General features: G+C 45.6%; 1 protein-coding gene and 1 pseudogene across 1 annotated transcript in view; both read left to right on the top strand.

Annotated features, from left to right (window-relative positions):
• Positions 1 to 24,830, top strand: part of LOC126176788 (uncharacterized) — a 142,934-nt gene that overhangs the window by 53,355 nt on the left and 64,749 nt on the right. The window lies entirely within an intron of this gene.
• LOC126177378 (5S ribosomal RNA) lies at positions 11,380 to 11,497 on the top strand (annotated as a pseudogene).

Raw genomic sequence — 24,830 nt, 5'->3', positions numbered from 1 at the left:
CTACATTTGCTTTTGCAGGGACATGCATATATCGGCGTATCCCTTTTCAAGGCTAGAATCTTGTAATTTATTAGATCATATGAGTCATTATTAGCAGCAATCTTAGTTTATGGAAATAATAGCTGGAGACGATGTTCGTCAAAAACTTGTTGGAGTGCAAACGAAATGCACTGTATCCATAGAAAGTGAAGTGTTTTGTTTTGTGTGATATATCTGTCTATTTGCCGCCTTTGTACATGCGAACCCGCTTCGCGTGACGTCACTCGACCAATAGCGAGGCAAACGAGATATACGTGCTCTGCAACGAACTTGTGACGTCACATTACTCGGCTCGTCCGCCACATCTCGGGAACGCTCGGCTCCGTGAAGGGCCCACGGCAAATAAATACATAATTGGAAAGATACCAACTAGAGGCCTTAAATTTGTCATGTGCATCGACTGTTTACACGCATTTAAACAAGCAGTCAAGAATTATTAAACTCGTCTGAAACGCGCACTGGCTCCCCGCCGGAGACGGCTGCTGGCACTCGTAAGAGCCGCAGTGTCAAGTGCTGTGACGTACACTCCACGGCCTGTCTCTCCTGTGGGCGTAGACCAACAGTAAGCCACACCATTACTTAAAATTTGCGCCACTTGAATCTCGCCAACTCTTCAAAACACCGAGACAAGTTTTTCACCATTTGATAGTGTGCAGCGGGGCATAATTTTATTGTTTATTTAATCCACATGAGTCTTATTTCAACGGAGATAGTGAAGCAAGTACTTTATTAATGAAACGAAATACTTTTTAATGCCATTCGAAAGGTCGTGTGAATACGTATTAGTGTTATGGCGCTTGTAAATGTTAACATTGGAACTTTTCGCCGGAGCATCCTAGAAATCAGCTAAAATTGAAAGGTAAGGCTGTTGAAATTTGCGGAACCGACGGCGTCTTCGTCGACCGCACTCTGCGCGTCCCGCACCGCTCACATCTCCGCAGAAGACGAATTTAGCCGGCTGCTGCGAGCCGCAGCTATAAAGAGCTCACAATATGCAACCAGGTGGCGCTAAATACGCAGATGACTTCGAATTCGCACCGTCTCACTGCCTGCAATAACTGTCTGTGATAGGTCCACGCGTCTTCTCAAACGCCGCATTCAGAAAAATGTTCAAATGTGTGTGAATTCCTAAGGGGCTAAACTGCTGTGGTCATCGGTCCCTAGACTTACACACTACTTAAACTAAATTATGGTAAGAACAACACATACACACCCATGCCCGAGGGAGGACTCGACCCTCCGGAGGTAGGGGACGCGCAATCCGTGACATGGCGCCTCAAACCACGCGGCCACTCCGGGCGGCGACGCATTCAGAGTTCTGCCTTAGACTATCCTGGGAGTACTCTGGGATCCCACCCAGGTCACAGAAGAACGTTTAAAGTGACCTTACGAAGCATGATGGTATTGCCACTGTGACTATTACTAAATACTGAAATCCAGTACTAATGGAGCAAAGAGAGACTATTGAGAGACTCAAGGGCACAAATCTATTGTAACATTCTACCCTCTTTTGGATGAAATAGAGAGAGGTAGTAAACGAACAGCTGCGAAACATTCTATAACCAGCCACAGGCTAGTAGCCGCAAATGTGGCGGAATGTAGGTCAGGATAAAAAACACGTAGGGCATTGCGAGATGAGGCTAGCTGCAGTCAACGGAAAAATGCAGCCCACAACTTTAAGGTCTCTAGAAAGCTGGTGGCTGTCATCACACGAGAGTAAGACTATTGTTGTGGGCGATGTGACTAGAACCAAGTTTTAGCGAAACAAATGCGCCTCGGGTGCGCCTTGGGTTGTGAGGAAGAAGGCACTACAGCAGCACCACCATGTGGGCAAGGGCCCCGCCGAGCGGCGAGAGGAGTGGGCTTCACCAGCAGCAGCCGTGAGTCAGAGACCAGGCTACGTCTGCCCTCCTCAGCACTAAGTTCCTCGTGGGACATGGTGCCACAGCCCCGTCAACCAGCTGCGGCCACCACCACTGAGGTGCCTCAGCGCCAACTGCCATCCGACTCCTGTTAGAGGGCAGCGAGTCGAAGCCTACAGGCAGCTGTCTCCACCCGTCGCCTAGGTAAACGTGTGAGGAGCCAAGAGGTGTCCAGCGAAGTACGCCGCTGAGGGAAATAGAACGCCGCTGACGTCACGGCCGTGGCTACAGCTCCTGTACGATGGGCTGAATCGTCCACCACGTTTTCCCCAACTCTCAGGATTCAGGAATGTTTACCTTGTGCGTGGTTAACATATACAAGCAGCTTTTTACAATATTTCTTATAAGATATCTGATATTGCTTGTATGAAGTGTACCGAACAGTAGTTACTATTCACAGACATATTTAGACTGCTCTTTTCATATAAAAATCTCCGTCCGAACAGGCCTTGGAAGGACCAGCGGTACCGACCGGCCATCGTGTCATCCTCAGACCGCATGCGTCACTGGATGCGGATATGGAGGGGCACGTGATCAGCATACCGCTCTCGCGGTTGTATGTCAGTTTACGAGGCCGGAGCCACTACTTCTAAATCAAGTAGCTCCCCAGTTTGCGTCACAAGGGCTGAGTGCACCCCGCTTATTACCAACAGCGCTCGGCAGACCGGACGGTCAGCCATACAAGTGCTAGCCCAGCCCGACAGCGCTTAACTGCGGCGATCTGACGGGAACCGGTGTTACCACTGCGGAAAGGCCTTTGGTGCTCTTTTCGTATGACAGAAAAATGTAAATGTAACATTACAGCGCTATAGAAGCGTAGGCTCGGATTTATGACTACAGTCTGTAAATATTAAATATAATGAGTTACGAAATCTGCATGGAAGTCTTCAAATGTGGGTGTTGAACAGTAACAATCTGTGCCTATTTACGATTTTTTGCCCCTGTATAGGCATTTATAAATGCGGTGTTTATTTGTCATTCATAAGTAGGTACTTTAAGAAATAGGGTACTCTTATTGTACAGAGGAAGAAGGGGGGGGGGGACTGTGGTTGTGTTACAGTTAAGAATTTTTATTAATAGTTTTGCCTACCGTTCAGCCAGTATTAATTTCGTGTACTTCAAATGGTTCAAATGGCTCTAAGCACTATGGGACTTAGCATCTGAGAACTACGTAAACCTAACTAACCTAAGGACATCACACACATCCATGCCCGAGGCAGGATTCGAACCTGCGACCGTAGCAGCCCGCGTGGTTCCGGACTGTAGCGTCTAGAACCGCTCGGCCACCGCCGCCGGCTCGTGTACTTCACGATAGGTTTGTTGCGCATGCAGCAGATAAAGCAACAACTATGATTCCTTGTACGACACGTTCGTCGTTTCAAATGTTACAAGTATTTTCATATAGATTAAAAATTCTCAACCACAAAATTAGGAATCTGTATGGCGGTAAAAATATTTTACACTTTTTAATCTAATTTTAAAACGTGGTATATCAAAATTTAATTTTTATTCTAACAGTTATTTCAGTAATTTTAGTCGAGTGTATGTGAAATTTTTCAATCGATTTCAAACATTTTGATGAGGTTATAAGAGAATGTGGTAAATTTCTGATTTATTTCAGTTCCTCTCCTCGTAACTCAACTAATACATCCCTTCGTCCTACGTATATCTCACAAGAAGGCCGTGATGATAAAAATGAGAGAGATTCGACAGACAGACAGGAAAGCGATACCATTTCGCTCTTCCCCCGCCCCCTCAACCCTCTCTGCCCAGCGACGACCGTCTGCCCGCATACCGCGTGCAACACATTCCAATACTGTCCACAAAGCACGGTGGCCCTGCAGGGTAAATGAGGTTTCGGGTGTTACTTAACTTTTTCGCGCCCAGCACTATCGAACAGACCGACAAGAAAGTGAGTTAACTGCATTTTCATCCAGTTTAAAACTATCTTTTAAATTCGAAACCTCTAGTTCATGAGGAAGTTAGTTTAAAACTATTTGCAAGATTTGTATCGAATGCACAGACACACAACAGAGTGGTTAAAAAGGCCAACTTGCTTCAATATCTTGGTTGATACAAGAGTTACAGGGTTTAATATATCCCCTCCTTTCCTTCTCACATCTATTGCCCACATTAAACAATGCCCAGTCCTAGTAGTTAATAATCAGAGTCTTTTATGAAGATTTGAGAGGAGCGAAGATTACAATAAACTTCCATGTTTACTTAGCCTGTCGTGTTGGGATGGCTCCAGTTCTTCTTGTCTGGAGGTCTGATTCTTGAAGATGAAAATCTCACATCAGGTGCTCATGGCTGATTTGAACTGAGTGAATTTGAAGATAGTTGTTGCAGAATTTTTTACGTAAATGGGTTTTCCACTGATTTTCTCACATTTTAGTGTATCATGTGGTATTTTGATTTTTCACGTTAACAAAGCCACAACACGAAAATACGTCCGATCACATCAGAGGCAAGCTTACGACTCTCATACTCTGCGGAAATAATAATATTCCAAAGGGCTTACAATTTTTCTTAACAAATGAATTCTTACTAGTTTTCGCTACATTATTAATTCCGATTATTATTTCATAAATGAATCCAGATATAAACCTAGTAAACAGTACAGGATTGCGTAATTAATAATATAAATTTTAAGTATGCAGCCGGCCGCTGTGGCCGAGCGCTTCTAGGCGCTTCAGTCCGGAACCTCGCGGCCGCTACGGTCGCAGGTTCGAATCCTGCCTCGGGCATGGATGTGTGTAATGTCCTTAGGTTAGTTAGGTTTAAGTAGTTCTAAGTTCTAGGGGACTGATGACCTCATATGTTAAGTTCCATAATGCTCAGAGCTATGTGAACCATTTTTAAGTGGGCAAATAATTCGTGATTTCAAATGTTTCTAAAAAAATTATTTTAAACTATACATTCAGAATTAGAACTTATAGATTACAACACTGAAACTAAAATATTTTATGAAGTAATTCGTTTTCGTAAATTTTAGGTTGAAAGATAACATACTGTGTATAAAATTATCTGAAAGTTTTCAGAAAATCAACTGAGGTAATACTGGCCTGTCCAAAATTCGAAAAATATTACTCGTATCGACAACTACTGTTGAGGAGAAGTAATGCTAGAGGAGAATATCCCGTTGCAATGGGTCAAACACGACTAAAGTATGTGCCCCTCTATGTTCTATCATATTCCCTAAACCTCGTTTCTATATCTTGAACTGTTCACAAAATGAACAGGATGGATGTTTTTGATGATACACCCCGAATAGGAGACACTGGTCGGTCCCGGCAGTCAGAGACCACCTGACAAAAAGTATAGTGAATTTATTGGAAAGTTCGAGTTTTAATTCAGATATGACCTGACTCCAATACCTAGAGGATTTTGTACACGAACCATTCGAGATGTCTGACTTGTACGTGCGTTTCCGTGCTAAAAAGTGTAGCCGGTGTGACTACAGAGCAGAACGGAAGTGCTGCAGGCAGCCACTGCGAGAGCACTGTGTTGCGTTGATTATCTCGCCAGCGTTGGCGGGGCGTGTCTGGGCTGCGAGGCGCCACTCGGAGCAGCCACGCCGCGGCGAATGGCTCACGCGCCGCCGCCACGCCTGACCGCCACTTCGCTGAGCCCCTCGACACGCCAGCAACAGTCCACACCGGCGTCTGACTCTGGGCTGCACTCTCTCCCGCCACGCGCTACCACCATCTTCTTCAGAGCTTCACCTCCAAGACATTTCCAGTAGTGTCGCACAATCACGAGCGTCGCATAATTTCAAACCGTTCAGGAACGACGTTCCTTACGACAGCGAATTGACAGCTACCCCTTTCGAAGTCACAAGGCTCAGTCTTCTGGTAAATGAACGTGGAGATCAATGTACCAACGACAGACTGGGACATCTATCTTGGCCAATTACGCTGGAGTGCTGAACTTACAGACGGAAGAACCTTTCGCATGATACGTTACTGCCGAGTGAACTTTCTTCTTCTTTTGTTTGTGCCTTTGTGTCGCAGTTTCGCAGGGTCAGCGTAGCTACAACGGATTTGGCATGCTTAATTTAAAGGAGTGACCGGATGCCCTTCATGCCGCCACCCTGTACCCCCAGGATGGGATCAGTGTACCTCAGCTACCTGCGTCTAGTGTAAACCATGAAATAGTGGGAACGTGTTTCAGATGTCTGCGAGTCACGTGACTGAGGAGGGATATGGGGACCAGCCCAATATTCACCTAGTGGGATGTGGAAAGCCGCCTAAAAACCACATCCAGGCTGGCCGGCACACCGGCCCAAGTCGTTAATGCGCCGGGCGGATTCGATTCGGGGCCGGAGCGCCTACCCGAGTCCAGGAAGCAGCGTATTAGCGCTCTCGGCTAACCTCGCGATTCACTGCCAAGTATAGCTCGATAAAACTTGGATCATGGACAGAAAAATCTGCTACAGAGTAGGATACCTCATGAAACGAATAGAAGTGAAACTTTTATTCAAAGACAATATCTACAGTGAAGTCACTGCTACTTCTAATAGTCTCTGGACATTACAAAAGGCGGAACATGGTCCTCAATAGGGTGTATGAGCACCACGACCAGCAGCGCCTGCTCTGCAACCTGCTCCTGTGCTCGCCACAAGGTTCGGAAGTTCTTCTGGTAGGGCGCTTTAAAGCTCCACCAGCGTAGTTGCCAACTGCTGGGTGGTCCTTGGCGCATTTGGACTTACTGCAATACGTCTCCCCAACGCGTCCCATGCGTGCTAGATGAAATCTTTAAGTCGGGGTTAGCGGCAGGCCAGTCCACTCTTCGAATATCCTCTCGTTCCAAAAGCTGTTCTACCTTCACAGTTCGTTGCGGCCGGCATTCTCATCCATAAAAATGAAGTCAGGACAGCGTCATAGTACGCTGACCTCTGAGCGTACCGCGTTCGAAGATTTGCAGGCGAATACGCTCATGCAACATTCTGCCTCTCCACACTCCAACACCTGAACCACCAAAACCATCGTGTTCGACAGTGTTCCTGATTGCATTACTTTTTTCCACCTCTTGCAATATGAGAATGCGTCCAGCACTGTCGAATGCTGTTTCAACGAGCTTTGTTACTTGGCAGTGACACATCATAATAAAGTTACTTTGGTCCTCAAGTTATTCAAACCGAGCGTAGTTCGACGACCCACACGCAGTTTTATCTACATTGTCAATAAGAGATACACGAATTAGCGATAACGATGTCATCATAGCTACGATGGTTGCTAGAGTCAATAAATCCGTCAAGGAGATTAGGAGAGTTTGTATGCTGGACAGAGCGATAAGCATGCAGCTTAAACAATGAATTTAGTTGCAGCATAACGGACGTAGAGAAATTTTGAGCGAAGTTTATACTGATCGTAAATTGGGTTTGGAGAAGTACGTGCCGAGTAAGTGGAGTAAGGGCGAAAAAGACAAGCTGTACTTTAATAAAAAATTAGGTAAATGCTGAAAAACAATGATTGTTGCACTCTTGATTCAAAAAATAATGAGGGAATGTCAATTGGCAAAAGTTAGCATCTGTAGAAAGATCGTGTGGTGCAGCATACACCAACTTTCGCGTTAACGAAAACCTCATATGTTAACAAAAGTCTTGCCGAAAACTCTAGAAGCCGGCCGGGGTGGCCGAGCGGTTCTAGGCGCTACAGTGTGGAACCGCGCGACCGTTACGGTCGCAGTTTCGAATCCTGCCTCGGGCATGGATGTGTGTGATGTCCTTAGGTTAGTTAGGTTTAAGTAGTTCTAAGTTCTAGGGGACTGATGACCTCAGAAGTTAAGTCCCATAGTGCTCAGAGCCATTTGAAAACTCTAGAAAATTCTAAGCCTGCGTAAAACCTCTAAGAGGATCGAGACTTCTATTCAATCGATTGTCAACGAGTCTGTTTTTGCCGATAGAAGCCAGTAAATGGGAACATGAAGTTGTAAATTTCGCATTTAAAAAATCATTATGGAAAATTGTACAGACCTAGCATTGTTTGGTCACCGCACGAACTCCCATGTGAAGGAAGTAGAAACAGGCGTCCTTGGCGCTGAAAAGTATCTGAAAGTAATGGAAACTAGTCGACAGGTACAGATGAAATCCCAGGTCTATTCTACTGAGAGTACAGTTGGGCACTGGCCACTTACTTACATTCATCTCGAATCTCTCACTCGGAGGAAAAGTCTCAAACAACTAAAAAAGAGCTGGTGGGAGCAGTATTATTGTATGGGAGACACTCTCCTGCGCTTGCATGGGACCTCTGATAGTAATCGAAGACACAATGATAGCTGCGAACCATTGCATTCCTTCATGCTTAATGTCTTCCCTGACAGCGATGTCATCTTTCAGCAATATAATTGTCCTTGTCTCGGAGCCAGAGCTATGCTACAGTGGTTTGAGAAGCATTATAGAGAACACACGTTGATGTTCCGGCGATCAAAGCCGCTAATGTAAATTCTATGGAACCCATCTGTGTTGCCATCGGGCGCCATCACCTCGTACGCAAATCAGCAGCTCATTATTTGCGCGAATTACACGACTAGTGAGCAGTCATCTAAAGCTACATACGTCCACAAACCTATCAACAAACTGTCGAATCACTGATACACAGAATCAGTGATGTATTTCGTTACAAAGACGTACAAACAAGCTATTAAGCAGATGGTCATAACGTTTTGCCTCATCAGTGTATATGTAAGATTGCTGCGTCAATGTAGATATTAAAACTTTAAATTCTGATAATTCAGTAAATTTTGTCACTGGAACTCTCGTCTTAGGTACAGCAGTATAATATCTCTCTCTTACTCTCGACCTGTTTCACTGATTTGGCCATGTGAGTTTGTGAGGAAGACTTGTCACCAGGTACTGCCGAACACAATGAAAAATTTCCAGAATGAGGTTTTCACCATCAGCGGAGTGTGCGCTGATATGAAACTTCCTGGCAGATTACTTCTGTGAAGTTTGGAAGGTAGGAGACGACGTACTGGCAGAATTGAAGCTGTGAGGACGCGTCGTGAGTCGTGCTTGGGTAGCTCGGATGGTAGAGCGCTTGCCCGCGAAAGGCAAAGGTCCCGACTTCGAGTCTCGGTCCGGCACACAGTTTTAATCTGCGAGGAAGTTTCATAATGAAAAATTTATCTGCTGTGATCAGTTACAAAAATATAACCAAATAAAGAAAATTAGTCGCAAAAAACGTTCCTACGAAACTTTGTACAGAAACGTAGCGTCTTCTGTAAAGTTTGCTTGGATTTCACTAAATGCTGAAATTGTAAGAAATGTCGTAGCTATACTTGTTTTGTAAATAAAACCGCCTTTCCTTGCTGCAACTTAATTTATTTTTCACAGACGCGTTTCGCCTTTTTCTTGCTCAAAGGTATCATCAGTAGTATGTATAACGATACAGTTTTGTTATTTTTAGATTATCAAACAGCTCACGTCGCGATTTCTATATATATAAGTAATTATTTACGGTTTTCTGTGATCTGCGTTTCCTCTCATCTGGTTTGGATATAGCACTACCACTTTATTACCGACACATGAGCACAATTTTGTATTCCTAATTTTTTCATACTGTTCACAATGCGAGCTCCAGACCTATTTACATAAACAATCGTGACATAAACTGTTTGATAATCTAAAAATAACAAAAATGTATCGTTGTATATCCCACTAATGATTCCTTATAGCACGAAAAAGGCGAAACACGTCTGGGAAAAATAAATTAAGTTGCAGCAAGAAAAGGCTGTTTTATTTGCAAAACAAGTATTTTTGTGCCTGCTGCGGGGGATGGCCGGGCAAACAAACTTGTCGTTCTTTCAGTTTTGCGATGTTTCCGCGGGCAGAAAACAACTTCGACGCAAACTGCCGTAGAACAGTGTTAATCAGGCTAGTAATAAGTACATCAAATCCATCTTACTGCATCAGCGAGCTATTTCTGGAACAGGAGCTAAACACCCTTCGTTTTCCCACCCACCCCTTCCCATCGCACCCCTTCCCACTGCACCTCTTGCGAACAAATGAGATCACGAAATGATTGTACCAAACATGAACACTTAGCAAGAAATGTTGTACTCTTCCTTCATCGAAATGGCTCGTGGCTGCAGGCGTGATTAATCAGTAGAGGCCAGCGTGAGCAGATGCCTCAGCTTTCACTTCCGCTGGGCGTCTTCTACAAAAGGAACACGCGGCAACGCCGTCATCTGCCGGAAGTTCCGGCCACCGGCTGCCGAAATGATGCTACAAGTAATTCGCATCAGACAGTGTCGGGAACTACGTAGTACTTAAAGATACTGTCGATACTTTCAGTTCACAAATTCAGCACTAACTGTTTTGCGATATCTCGCGAATCTGCCTTCGTTCAGGAAAGTGGCCTGTTCCTATTTCCAGAACCGCTGATACGAAGGGTTTCGAGACTAAAGGTGTTTTCCATAATGTGCAGATTTCGCTACTCAATCTAATTAAGACTAGGGCAATAAAGGAACACCTCACTGGCAAACTACTCTTATGATGACTGTCTTACACTCATATGCTGATGAAATTATTTGAGTAGGAGTTTATCATTTTTGGCTTTTTTTATTTTCTTTTATTAGCCTCTGAGTGCACCAATACTACTCATCCAAGATATTATTACGCTTGGCTCAAAATGGTTCAAATGGCTCTGAGCACTATGGGACTAAACAGCTGAGGTCATCAGTCCCCCAGAACTTAGAACTACTTAAACCTAACTAACCTAAGGACATCACACACATCCATGCCCGAGGCAGGATTCGAACCTGCGACCGTAGCGGTCGCGCGGTGCCAGACTGTAGCGCCTAGAACTGCTCGGCCATTCCGGCCGGCTTGCACTTGGTCGTTATGGAAAACACGCAATGGCGTTACGGTTAACAGATACAGCGGTACAACGAAAAATCTGTCCACAGTTGCAAATTTTACTTTTTTTATACACTCGATTACTAGTTTTGGGCCGAGACCCATTTTCAGATCATCGTAACACAATCAAAAATTGTATTTCCGAAGATGTGAAAACCATGTCAAGAATTTACAACGAACAGTTACAGCGCTACAAACTAGTCATCGAATGAATAAAAAAAAAAGTAAAATTTGCAAATTTGGCTGGTTTTTCGTTGTGTTCATCAACAGAAGCTGCTATCCCACATCTACTCCAGCATGGTGGAAGTTCGTAAATACAGCTGTGACTAAGGAAAACGCATCACTGTCGATGTTTGCAGGTCAGTTGTGCATATACTATCAACCCCGATTACGTGACGACTCACAGTAATCAGACCGAATCACCCTCATTCCCAGGTGTAATAATACATATTGAGGTCGACTAATTCAGCCAGTTCAGACTTTCAGGGCTGCCTTTACTTAATTTGCTAAATAATTTGAAGTATAAAGTTCATTCATATGAAAAATAAACAGACACAGGCCAACGGGCTTGCCGCAGTGGTAACACCGGTTCCCGTCAGATTACCGAAGTTAAGCGCTGTTGGACTGGGCTAGCACTTGGATGGGTGACCATCCGGTCTGCCGAGCGCTGTTGGCAAGCGGGGTGCACTCGACCCTTGTGATGCAAACTGAGGAGCTACTTAACTAATAAATAACGTCTCCGGTCTCTAAACTGACATACGGCCGGGAGAGCGGTGTGCTGACCACATACCCCTCCATATCCGCATCCAGTGACGCCTGTGGGCTGAGAGTGACACGGCGGCCGGTCCGTACTATTGGACCTTCCAAGGCCTGTTCGGACGGAGTCAAACAAACACACACACACACTAACTGATCGATTATACTCCATTCTAATGCCAACTTCTAACGTGAATTCCACGACCAGTTTATAAATGCATACGAGATTATCAACGCGAGACAATGCTAATTAGACGCAAAACTCCTACATAAAAGGCTTTAAGGTATTGTCTGCGATCTGGCTACTGGACTCGGAATCACCATGTGACATCCCAAGTCATTAGTTCCAAATTACTAAGAATCTAACAAAAAAAAGTCTCGGTATCATACCAAGAGTGCCCTAAAACTGTAGCAGCGCTGGAACTCATTTGAGTTTGCCGATACACGTTTCATTAACAAATAAGTGGTGCAATACATCACGTAATTTGGGATTTAGTGCTGTAGCCAGCGACTCAGTCAGTGTTCCCATAGCTTGTTGTACTATATACTCGCAGAGGGCAGCGGGTACATAGCAACGAGTCGTAGACACGCCCACCTTCTCCAAGTCATGTCACGTGGTGTAGCGTGGTGTCAGGAGCGGGAAAACCTGCCCGCGCAGAGACAATAGCTCAGCCTCGTACTCATTCCTGCATGCTTACCAGGCACGCACCGGCTGTTATTCTGTACACGAACTACGTTGCGTAGTTCGACTATGTTTGGTGTGTTTCACGGGCTGAACTACCCGTAGCATTACAAGGACTTGCAGTATTGCTAGGTGTTCATCCTTTCAGTAGCTGCAACCAGCCAAATGATTTTGTGGTGTGTAGAACTCTTGACTTGTACGAACATAGTAACTAGAGTTTGTGTTCAAATAAAGGCAAAGGAATCACTGACACGACATTTAAGTCGCACGTAGGAAGGAAGGATGATGAGGGTTTAATGTCCCGTCAGTCAAGAAGAGCACAAGCCTGACTGATGAAGGAAATCGGTTGCTTCTTTTTTAATAGAACCATTCAGTATTTGCCTTGAGTGATTTATTGAAACCAAATCCAAACCTGGATAACCCGACAGGTGTTTGAACCGCTGATCCCCCGACCGCGATACCAGGGTCGTTCTTCGCACCTCTTCACTCGGTCGCTGGTGTTCCCTTAATTCGGCTTCACGATACCGTGAAAGACAACAGGAAAATAGCCACATGTCATTCCCGGACACAATGAGTTTAAGTATATCCTCCTTTGATACAGTGCAGTGGAATGACACAAGCATTGTATGGAAATACGGCAAATTTTATCAATAATTTTGGCTACTTGTTGCATCCAAGCAGTGCAACTGAGCTGAAACAGATAACTCCCATTAGCACACCGCAGACACTATCACTAGGAGGAGCCGCAGTACTGTGTATACACATAACTACGCACCATATTTTTGATGCAAGGTGAAAAAAAATATTTATTTACTTAAGTAAACTTAAAGGTTCTTCTTTCTCTGTGGAGCTATGAATGAAGTGTTCTTAATCATTTTTCATGATTTACAATAACAAACTACAATTTTTCAAACGAATATTATATTTTTTATCTGCTACTGATGTTTTTAAACCAATTATGTAAAAATCAATGTAAATCAATCAAACCAAAGGAAAGCTGCCTTGCTCCGACACAGACGGGCAAATCGGGACCGACCGACCACCATGTCATCGTCTGCCAATGGCGTGATCTTGTATGCAGGGGGATGGGCTTAGCACACCACTCTCCCGCTTTCTTGACCTTGGAGCCGCTAAATGTTACCCCAGTAGCTCCTCAGCTGGCATCACGCGGCTCAGTGCACCCAGTTCTAGAGCTCCCACCGAGGATAACTCCCTCGCAGTACGGGGAATCCAACCAGTGTCTTCGTATTGTAGCCCGACTCGCTGATCTCTGAGCTACGGTGGCAGCACAACGCCTCGCGCAAAATGCGTTTTATGACCATTGTGCTGGCTCCTCTACGGCACTTAACGTTCTGAAGAAGAACAAGTGAATTTCTGCTGATAAAAACTCGATACGTCTCACTTAGAGTGTCTGTGAAGTAGTATGGACCCATGCTTTCAGCTCCAGGGATTCCACATCACTCACTAATGCGCCACTTTCTTTGACGATCGACATGGCTAAGCCACCTATGCTTTTCTCTGGCCCAGTAACGGGTATATGCGATAACATTTTCTAACTAATATGTTGCAAACGCCGCGTATAAAAACCGTGATTTTTCCGTTGTTAATATCTCGTTTGCTAGTGGTGATAGAAAGGTAGGGTCAAGTGCTTTAGGTAGCCCTTGGTCTAGGGACAATTTGCATACCCAAAAGAAAAGCCGCGTGTGATTAGCCGAGCGGTCTCAGGCGCTGCAGTCATGGACTGTGCGGCTGGTCCCGGCGGAGGTTCGAGTCCTCCCTCGGGCATGTCTGTATTTGTCCTTAGGGTAATTTAGGTTAAGTTGTATGTAAGCTTAGGGACTGATGACCTTAGCAGCTAAGTCCCATAAGATTTCACACACATCTGAACATCTCCAAAAGAAGAACACCTTACTGTAACTATCCTACAGTATTGGGTCATATTCTGAATATTACAGACTTCCTGCAGCTTAGGGGCTTACGGAGGCGCCTTTTTGTTCAATGGTGGTTCGTGGGAAAACCCGAAAAGCATCGGTTTTGTGTACCAAAACCGAGCCTTGGACCCAGAGACGACTATGAACAGCAAATGCCGTAATTTTAGGGTATATTCCTAAGACCCGATCTAAAATAAGATTGATTTTTTTTTATTTCTTTACGCGCTTCCAAGATACAGAGGTTTAAAGTAAAATCCGGTGTGGGGCGAAAACGTAGTTTATGAAGGGACGTAGCATGGAGAAATATGCTGTAAGTGTTTCTGTTCTCGCCAGAAGTGTTCTGGGCGTCCTATGTAATACTGAAGCGCATACGAAATTGTTGTACAAATAAAATTCGGTCTGGGGTGTAAAATTAGTTTTATGTTATTTCCGTTTCACAGAACTATCTTAATTTTACTGACCCATAAAGAAATTTTCATAGAAAAGGTGAACGAACGTGCTCCTATTTGAAAGACTGAATGGAAAGTCGGGTACCAGCTGCCAAATTCTACCGTCCTTAGCACCTTTGATAAGTTTCCCAAAAATTTTGGCTTGCGGACTTGTTCGCGCTTTTGCGTTCTGAGAGAGAAGAAGACAGTGACAGTGTCAAATAGACGGAAAAGTAATAAACAGACTGATTATATTGTGAAAAGAGCGAAGGAGACAATGTCAGAGTGACAGGAAGAGGGGGACAGAGTGCCAGTGGAACATGAAACATAGTTGACAGTCACACAACGGTGCCTCCGAGGGGAGGGAGAAGGGGGGGAGGGGGAAGGGGAATAAGGAGAAAGAGAAAGTGGAAGTGGAACCGTGTTAGAGCTAGTCGATGATAATGACAGTGACAAGGAGGAAGACGGAAATAGTGACAGTGAGAGAAGACTGTACTGGTAGGATAGAACAAAGGGGACTGTGGCTGTGACACAGGAGACAATGAGAGATTCATAAAGAGGTAATGACAGTGAGTTGGGCTGAGTGAGTCAGAAAGGGCAGCTGGGAGTGGATGGGTATGAGCGACTTGCTACGGTCGCAGGTTCAAATCCTGCCTCGGGTATGGATGTGTGTGATGTCCTTAAGTTTAACCTGTTCTAAGTTCTAGGGGACTGATGACCTCAGATGTTAAGTCCCATAGTGGTCAGAGCCGTTTTTTTCACCGACTTACACAGATGGACTTGTAGGTATGAGTGCTTTACAGTTAGGGGGCTTGTGGGAGTTCAGAGGTGCGTTGAGTGTTAAAAAAAAAAAAAAATAGGAATATGTTGGCATGGCAATATTTTTGGGAAAAAGTTTTGAATGGGCTGAGGAAAATAGAGTGAGGCACCTGACGCCTCATTTTTCAGTCAAAGTATACTAAACAAACAGGGATATATTCGCATTTTGTCCACTGGCTTTATAAATTACAGTGAAACTCACGTCATCTGATACGTAGTGTATAAAAATATAAGTACAGAAAACTGCAGTCATAGATTCACAAAACCATACATATACATCCACAAAATTTTTATTTTTACCAAGGACAACATACAGTATTGGCCCAGAGATAAGATAATGTAGTTTCGATCCTGCTGTGCGACCAAGACTTTCGGGATGGCTCCCCCAATGATGAGGTGGAATCCTGAACTAGGTATCTCTCCTCAAAGATTCCCAATTGAGATTCCCTTCGCCCCAGTCCCATTATCTTCAAATATTTGGCTGAAAAGACGTAGTCTCACAACAGTCCACCCAGACATCACAAGTTGGAGATGTAAGGCAAAATAACTTTTGTTGAAATATTCGTCTCTTCCTATAAATCAGTTTACGATCCTCTTCAGGCTCATTTTCATATGGTGCATATGAAAGTCACATATTTATTTCTGTAGTGCGATAGCGGGTACTTTTCACAGAGTAGCTTGTTGATATTTGATCCTGTATTATAAGACAGTAACAGTAAGACGATCTTTCTCCTGGGTAAGCAAATGATCCCTAGCCCAAGAGCTATTCAAAACCAGTGACTCTACCTTTGTATCGCCAAAAGAACCCAAGGCAAGAGCCTACGATAAACCTCGTTTTATGCTAGGTGTTTTTAGGATATACACTCACGGAGAAAAAATCGGACCACCAAGAAGGATTTGCGCAACATAAAGGAAAGTTGGTGGACGTGTTTCCACTTTTGAGTATTGATGGCTGTTCAGATTTCACGCCAGTAGCAAAAAAGTGGCACTAGTAGTGCACCTGTGAGGATGCAAATTAGGTTTGCTTTAAATACACGCTGTAGCGGTTGTGAGCATTAGTTACCTTTGAGATTGGACGTGGTGAGTTGATGTTACTCAAGAAAGCCTTTAAGGCGGCAAGGACACAACACCCCACTGAAATTGAAAGAGGTCGTATACTAGGGATGCTCCTTCTGCGATACTGTAGAAATATTTTATAGGAATCTGGCCACGGGACATGACTGTGGTGCTCCCGAGAATGTACAATCGCAAGAAGACTAGTGTCCGGACGGCCACCTAACACTGTGGGAAGGGAAGGCCACACATAGTATTCGGTTTATGGCTCTGGGCTATGGTACTGATTCTGCTGCAGCAATATGAGCAGCAGTTGGCACCGCAGTGACACAACGAACTGTTACAAATCGGTCACTTCGAGGACAGTTCTCAGCTAGATGCCCTGTAGCGTGTGTTCCACTGTCCCCAAACCACCACCATTTGGGACTTGAGTGGTGACAAGCGAGAGCTCGTTGGAAGACAGGGTGGAGGTCTGTTGTAGCCGGCCGGTGTGGCCGTGCGGTTCTAGATGCTTCAGTCTGGAACCGCGCAACCGCAACTGTCGCATGTTCGAATCCCGCCTCGGGCATGGATGTGTGTGATGTCCTTAGATGCTGCTGCTGCAGCAATATGAGCAGCAGTTGGCACCACAGTGACACAACGAACTGTTACAAATCGGTCACTTAGAGGGCAGTACTCAGCTACATGCCCTGTAGCGTGTATTCCACTGTCCCCAAACCACCACCATTTGGGACTTGAATGGTGACAAGCGAGAGCTCGTTGGAAGACAGGGTGGAGGTGTGTTGTAGCCGGCCGGTGTCGCCGTGCGGTTCTAGATGCTTCAGTCTGGAACCGCGCAACCGCAACTGTCGCATGTTCGAATCCTGCCTCGGGCATGCATGTGTGTGATGTCCTTAGGTGCTGCTGCTGCAGCAATATGAGCAGCAGTTGGCACCACAGTGACACAACGAACTGTTACAAATCGGTCACTTCGAGGACAGTTCTCAGCTAGATGCCCTGTAGCGTGTGTTCCACTGTCCCCAAACCACCACCATTTGGGACTTGAGTGGTGACAAGCGAGAGCTCGTTGGAAGACAGGGTGGAGGTCTGTTGTAGCCGGCCGGTGTGGCCGTGCGGTTCTAGATGCTTCAGTCTGGAACCGCGCAACCGCAACTGTCGCATGTTCGAATCCCGCCTCGGGCATGGATGTGTGTGATGTCCTTAGATGCTGCTGCTGCAGCAATATGAGCAGCAGTTGGCACCACAGTGACACAACGAACTGTTACAAATCGGTCACTTAGAGGGCAGTACTCAGCTACATGCCCTGTAGCGTGTATTCCACTGTCCCCAAACCACCACCATTTGGGACTTGAATGGTGACAAGCGAGAGCTCGTTGGAAGACAGGGTGGAGGTGTGTTGTAGCCGGCCGGTGTCGCCGTGCGGTTCTAGATGCTTCAGTCTGGAACCGCGCAACCGCAACTGTCGCATGTTCGAATCCTGCCTCGGGCATGCATGTGTGTGATGTCCTTAGGTGCTGCTGCTGCAGCAATATGAGCAGCAGTTGGCACCACAGTGACACAACGAACTGTTACAAATCGGTCACTTCGAGGACAGTTCTCAGCTAGATGCCCTGTAGCGTGTGTTCCACTGTCCCCAAACCACCACCATTTGGGACTTGAGTGGTGACAAGCGTGAGCTCGTTGGAAGACAGGGTGGAGGTCTGTTGTAGCCGGTCGGTGTGGCCGTGCGGTTCTAGATGCTTCAGTCTGGAACCGCGCAACCGCAACTGTCGCAGGTTCGAATCCTGCCTCGGCCATGCAGGTGTGTGATGTCCTTAGGTTAGTTAGATTTAAGTAGTTCTAAGTTCTAGGGGACTGGTGACCACAGATGTGAAGTCCCATAGTGCTCAGAGCCATTTGAACCATTTTTTGGAGGTCTCTTGTGTTTTCTTATGAAAGCTCGTTCAATCTCGGTGCCAGTGATATCCGAGTGTCAGTCTTAAAGAGGTCAGTTTAGGTCCTGCAACCAACATGTCTGCATGCTAGACACACTAGACCTGGGAGTGCAGAGCACTCTCGTGGTTGTCGCCACGCACCCTGACTGCAAATTTGTAAGTCAATATGATGATTCGAACTCTTGTGCTGTCATTCGTGAAAAGCATTCCAACGGGGTGTTTTTCAACAAGATAACGCTCATCTACATACGGATGTCGCAACGGAACATTCTCTACAGAGTGTCGACGTGTTTTCGGCCTGCTAGATCACCAGATCAGTCTTCAGTCGAGCGTATATGGGACATAGTCGGACTAAAGCTCCAGCCTCTTGCAGAAACAGCATTAACCGTTCCTGGACTGACAGACCGAGTGACACAGACATGGAACTCCATCCCGCAAACTGACATACGGCACCTGTACTACACAATACATGCACCTTTGCTTGCTTGGATTCAACATTCTGACAACTACATCGCTTATTAAACTACCAGCATTTCACATTTGCAGCGGCTTGTCTCGTGCTTACGTTAGCCTGTGGTTCTGCAATGTCAATCACTTAAATATGTTACCTAGACAAATATAATCCAGAAATTGAGTCACTCCACATTAACTATTTTTTGGTGCTGCAGTTTTTCCTGTCAATGTGTTGTGTAGCACATATTGTCCCACGCGTACCGTCGTTGTGAACTGGAATGGTGACACACCCTTGGGACAAACCCGAAGTGTGAAGACTTCTGTACGTTCACAACGACGTTTATTTTAATCTTTATTTCAATAACAACAATAATAGTTATACAAATTAACCCACCACCTTAGTGATTAGTGGGTCCTAATGTTAATACAAAATTGTATGTTATCAGCAGCTATTACAGTTATTACAATGTTACAATTAATTTGTGAGCTACAGACAATGCGACACAGTAAATGTTAATAGGCAGATTAAAATTTTTAATCTTTACACTACTACCTAGTTATTGGTTTTCCTACCTACTTGTTAATTCCTAACTGCCTGCAGAGTTACAGGTGTGTCAGCCTAGGTATAAACCTAGTTCAAGGCCTTGCTCATCGAGCTAATCCCAATGAGCGTGCCCCTGACACTGGGCAGGCCAAAATTGCTTGCCGCTGCAGGTTCCTAATTTAGTATCTACTTCTAATGCTGCTAACTAACCTACGTCAAATCCGGTGCTGTCTTAGTCGAGAATAGGTGTACCCCAGTCCCCCTAGCCCTGCACGTAGCGGATTCCAACTAATAGTCGACCTGTCCACGCACAGGCGGTACAGGATTAGGGTACTAGGACACGTTCAGTGGTTGGTTCTAATCGCGAAAGTCCCTCAGGTATGCAGTCAGAACTTTTCGTGATACCTCACTTGCCAAGTTGTTCAGAATTTCGAAAGTCTCTTCGTGTCTTAATAAGTCGTATGTGTTGTTGTTTGGAAGTTGTTGTCTTAATGTAGCTGCTACATCATCGAAAAGGGGGCACTCGTAAACCACATGGTCGGGAGTACCCTCCAGAGCGCCACAGTCACGCTGAGGTGTAGCCCTTTTCCCAAACCGACATAGATATGTCGGGTAGGGCCTATGACCAGTGAGAAAATGTATTAGACCGCGGGTTGGTTCGAAATACCTCATGCCTAACCTTTTTTTAACATTTGACAAGAATCCGAAGGTTCTTCTGCCAGATTCATCCATTTCCCAAGATTCCTGCCGTAAGTCCTCACCCCTTCTTCGTATTTCTCCCTTGTCCGTAGCCAAAGCTCCCAGTATGTTCTCTATTTTCATGTCGTTCCCTTTCTTAACCCGGTACCATGCTGCTTGTTCCCGTATTTTAATATCTAGAGGACAGAGCCCCATTATCACTAATAGGGCACTTGCTGGGGATGTTCTGTAAGCCCCCACAGATCTTAACAGCATGTTCCTTTGTACCCTTCTCACTGTCATGGCAGGCTCCACCCTTGTGAGCCTGTGCGCCCAGACTCCCGATCCGTAACCCACTACTGAAGTTAATATTCTATTATGATACAACTTTCTTAGGTGCGGTGGAAGGTGAAATCGTTTGTGTCCTATGGAGATGAGGTTATTGAGTACTTGTAGTGCCCTTTGGGTTACAGACTCAATGTGCCTTCCGAAGTTCCACCTTTCATCGATGATGACACCCAAGTAGCGAGTCTCTTGTCGTCTGAGAACTGGTGAGCCCCCGATTCTCACTGTAGGGTTTCTTACTAGCTGTCCTTTCAGCAGTAGGTATGTTGATTTAGTTGGTGAAATTGAATTGTGTATTCTGTTTGCGGTACGCAGTTGCTTCTTCGACAAGAAAGCGTCAAGGAAATTCGGAGTGTGGCAGCCGCCGGAATAGGCACAGCTGGTGCTCCGCGGTGTTTGCCGGTCCGCTGAACCGGAATAGCGACTAGGCAGTGAGGGCCGGAACCCGGGCGCTGCTCGGCCGTTGGCGACGCGTGCCTCAGCCTGGCCGGGCCCTGCCGGCGGGCGGCCGTTGGTAACGAATGCGGGCGCGCTGCGGCGACAGGTGGCGGCGCCGTTACAGCCGCGGCGCGCCGACAGGTAGGCGGGCTACCCGCAACACACCTGTCACATCGCCTGTCAGCGGCCCGTCTGCGACTCTTCCCACAACACCGTTCACGGGAAAAAGGAAAGAACAACGCTGCTGCGAAAACTGAACCCCTCAGTAAGCGTGTCTTCCCTTCTCTATTTTTCCCCCATGGTCATCTGACCTTTGAAGCCTGATTGCAGCGCAACTCTATGTAGACTTCTTGCTCAAAAATATCTGGACACCTATTCATCATCATCGTCAGCCATTTCGATCACTTGGTAATGTCTCTTTGAGTCAGCCTTCAACAAAGGACCTCTGTTGGTTCTGCCATTTCTAGCAATACTTAGCTTCTTGTTGCCAGTTCAACCCGGCGGTCTTTTTAAGTCTCTTCCTCTTGATCTTCCTTGGTAAATTGGGTTCCTATCTACACCACTGGCCATTAAAATTGCTACACCAAGAAGAAATGCAGATGATGAACGAGTATTCATTGGACAAATATACTAGACACGGGATTACATTTTCACGCAATTTGGGTGCATAGACCCTGAGAAATCAGTACCCAGAACAACCACCTCTGGCCGTAATAACGGCCTTGATACGCCTGGGCATTGAGTCAAACAGAGCTTGGATGGCGTGTACTGGTACAGCTGCCCATGCAGCTTCAACACGATACCACAGTTCATCAACAGTAGTGACTGGCGCATTGTGACAAGTCAGTTGCTCGCCCACCATTGATCAGACGTTTTCAGTTGGTGAGAGATCTGGAGAACGTGCTGGCCAGGGCACCAGTCGAACTTTTTCTGTATGCAGAAAGGCCCGTACAGGACTTGCAACATGCGGTCGTGCATTATACTGCTGAAATGTAGGGTTTTGCAGGGATCGAATGAAAGGTAGAGCCACGGGTCGTAAGACATCTAAAATGTAACGTACACTGTTCAAACTGCCGTCAATGCGACCGAGAAGTGACCGTGACGTGTAACCAATGGCACCCCATATCATCACACCGGGTGATACGCCAGTGTGGCCATGACGAATAAACGCTTCCAATGTGCGTTCACCGCGATGTCGCCAAACACGGATGCGACCATCATGATGCTGTAAACAGAACTTGTATTCACCCGACAAAAAGGAAGTTTTGCCATTCGAGCACCCAGCTTCGTCGTTGAGTACACCATCGCAGGTGCTCCTGTTTGTGATGCAGCGTCAAGGGTAACCGCAGCCATGGTCTCCGAGCTGATAGTCCGTGCTGCTGCAAACGACATCGAACTGTTCGTGCAGATGGCTGTTGTCTTGCAAACGTACCCATCTGTTGACTCAAGGATCGAGACGTGGCGGCACGTTCCGTTACAGCCATGCGGATAAGATGCCTGTCATCTCGACTGCTAGTGATACGAGGCCGTTGGGATCCAGCACGGCGTTCCGTAGTACCCTCCTGAACCCACCGATTCCATATTCTGCTAACAGTCCTTGGATCTCGACCGACGCGAGCAGCAATGTCGCGATATGATAAACCGCAATCGTGATAGGCTACAATCGACCTTTATCAAAGTCGGAAACGTGATGGTACGCATTTCTCCTCCTTACACGAGGCATCACAACGAAGTTTCACCAGGCAACGCTGGTCATCTGCTGTTTGTGTATGAGAAATAGGTTGGAAACTTTCCTCATGTGAGCACGTAGTAGGTGTCGCCACCGGCGCCAACCTTGTGTGAATGGTCTGAAAAGCTAATCATTTGCATATCACAGCATTTTCTTCCTTTCGGTTAAATTTCGCGTCTGTTGCACGTGATCTTCGTGGTGTAGCAATTTTAATGGGGAGTAGTGTATTCACCCGTTCCATTATGTCACTGACCTCCGTTGTCTGTCGGATGTCAACTACTTTCTTTCCGTCTTCCTCTGTGTAGCCCAACATTGATCTTTCTGTTCCTCTTTGGGCTAATATTAGTTTCCTGACAATGAACTCATTCATTGTCCATGTCTCACAGTCTTAAGATATTACTGACACTTGATCAAAAATTGTTTTCTTCAGCTCAGGCAACATCTGCGATTGCAAAACTTAGGAGTATCTCCCATAAGCTTTCCAACCCAATTTAATACGTCGAAATATTTCTGGTTTTATGTCTCCTTTCATATTTAGCATCTCAGTCAGATAGACGTATTCTGTGACCCTTTGAAGTTGCGTACTTCCAACAAATCGTTTTTCCTTTGTTGGCCATTGGCCATTCATTCATCATGATCTTGGTTTTATCATAGCTCAGGCCTTCTTCAGAGTAGGCTGGTGCAAATTATCTAGCCAGTATTTCAAGTTCTTCCATACTATTTGTAAATAGTGCAATATTATCTGCGAATCTCAGGTTATGTAATATCTTCCCCAGATTTTGGATTCCCCTTATTTTCGAATAAATCTAATTTAATCGTTGTTTTTTTTTAGGACCGCTGAAAATAGTTTTGGAGGTATAGCGTCACCTTGTTTTTGGAGGTATAGCGTCACCTTGTTTTACACCCTTTTCGATGGAAAAATTCATTGGTTTCTTCAGCTACGTTGACAAACGCTGTGGATGTTTTGTATATGTTGTATAAAACTTTAATATAAGCGTGTTCTATTCCTTGCTCTGTTAGAACCTCAAGCACTGCTGGGTGACTCATAAAATCGGTTCTAGGCGCCTCAGTCCGGAACTGCGCTGCTGCTGCGGTCGCAGGTTCGAATCCTGCCTCGGGCATGGATGTGTGTCATGTCCTTAGGTTAGTTAGGTTTAAGTAGTTCTAAGTCTAGAGGGACTGACGACATAAGTTCAAATGGTTCAAATGGCTCTGAGCACTATGGGACTTAACTTTTGAGGTCATCGGTCCCCTAGAACTTAGAACTACTTAAACCTAACTAACCTAAGGACATCACACACATCCATGCCCGAGGCAGGATTCGAAACTGCGACCGTAGTGGTCGCGCGGTTCCAGAATGTGGCGCCTAGAACCGCTCGGCCACCCCGGCCGGCTCAGATGTTAAGTCCCATAGTGCTTAGAGCCATTTGAACCATTTGGTTTAGCTGTGTTTATTCCGTAGCGTTTCCACTTCACAGTCACATCACCAACAGTCGACTTAAACTGTTCGTGATGGATTTGTCTCTGAGGCGACATTCAGTATCTAGACCACGTTCGAAGTCAGTGAGCCCCAATGACCGATCCATTATGCTGTTACGCTTCTCTACTGACAACAGGATGCTTGTCGCCTTCTTTTATACTGGTGGATCCGCCTCCTGTGACATCTAGTGGTGGTAAATTCTGTATTACATAAGAATGCCTGTACACTTCCGATCATAAATTTGTGCAATGAAGGTCTTTTTACACGTAAATTGCGACAAAAGTTGCTTGGCTCATTTATTTTCTTTCTTTATTATTTTGTTCAGTGGTTTATTGCTGGGCCAGCTTCAGGTACTTCAGCCTAGCATCCGGGGCTAGAGAATGTGTAGTAAGTTGGAATTAAAAGAGAACTATGACGATTTGTGTTACAATCACTTATGCACAATTTCTTGTATGTTGGTGCCTAGTGATCGGACTGTACCTACTATGCCTCGTATGTAACACAGCAACTATCGTGCCGACTACTGTGCGCGATGTCACTGGGGAGTGCTGTAACTTCTCATTTCGTAGACACGGGTGTGCTCCTCTTGTGGCTACCAGTTAACACGTTAGCGGACTGCCCTCTGTGGGACTTTGTGTACCAAAGGATGGGCTCCAGGACACCGCTAGTCACCTAGCGACCCGGATGACCTAGGCAAAAATCTTTTTGAGACAGCTCTTTGTAATTAAATTCAGAATAA

The sequence above is a fragment of the Schistocerca cancellata genome, chromosome 3, assembly GCF_023864275.1.
Source record: "Schistocerca cancellata isolate TAMUIC-IGC-003103 chromosome 3, iqSchCanc2.1, whole genome shotgun sequence".
NCBI lineage: Eukaryota > Metazoa > Arthropoda > Insecta > Orthoptera > Acrididae > Schistocerca > Schistocerca cancellata.
Note: the sequence above shows the minus strand (reverse complement) of the source record. Positions and strands in the feature narration are given on the sequence as shown.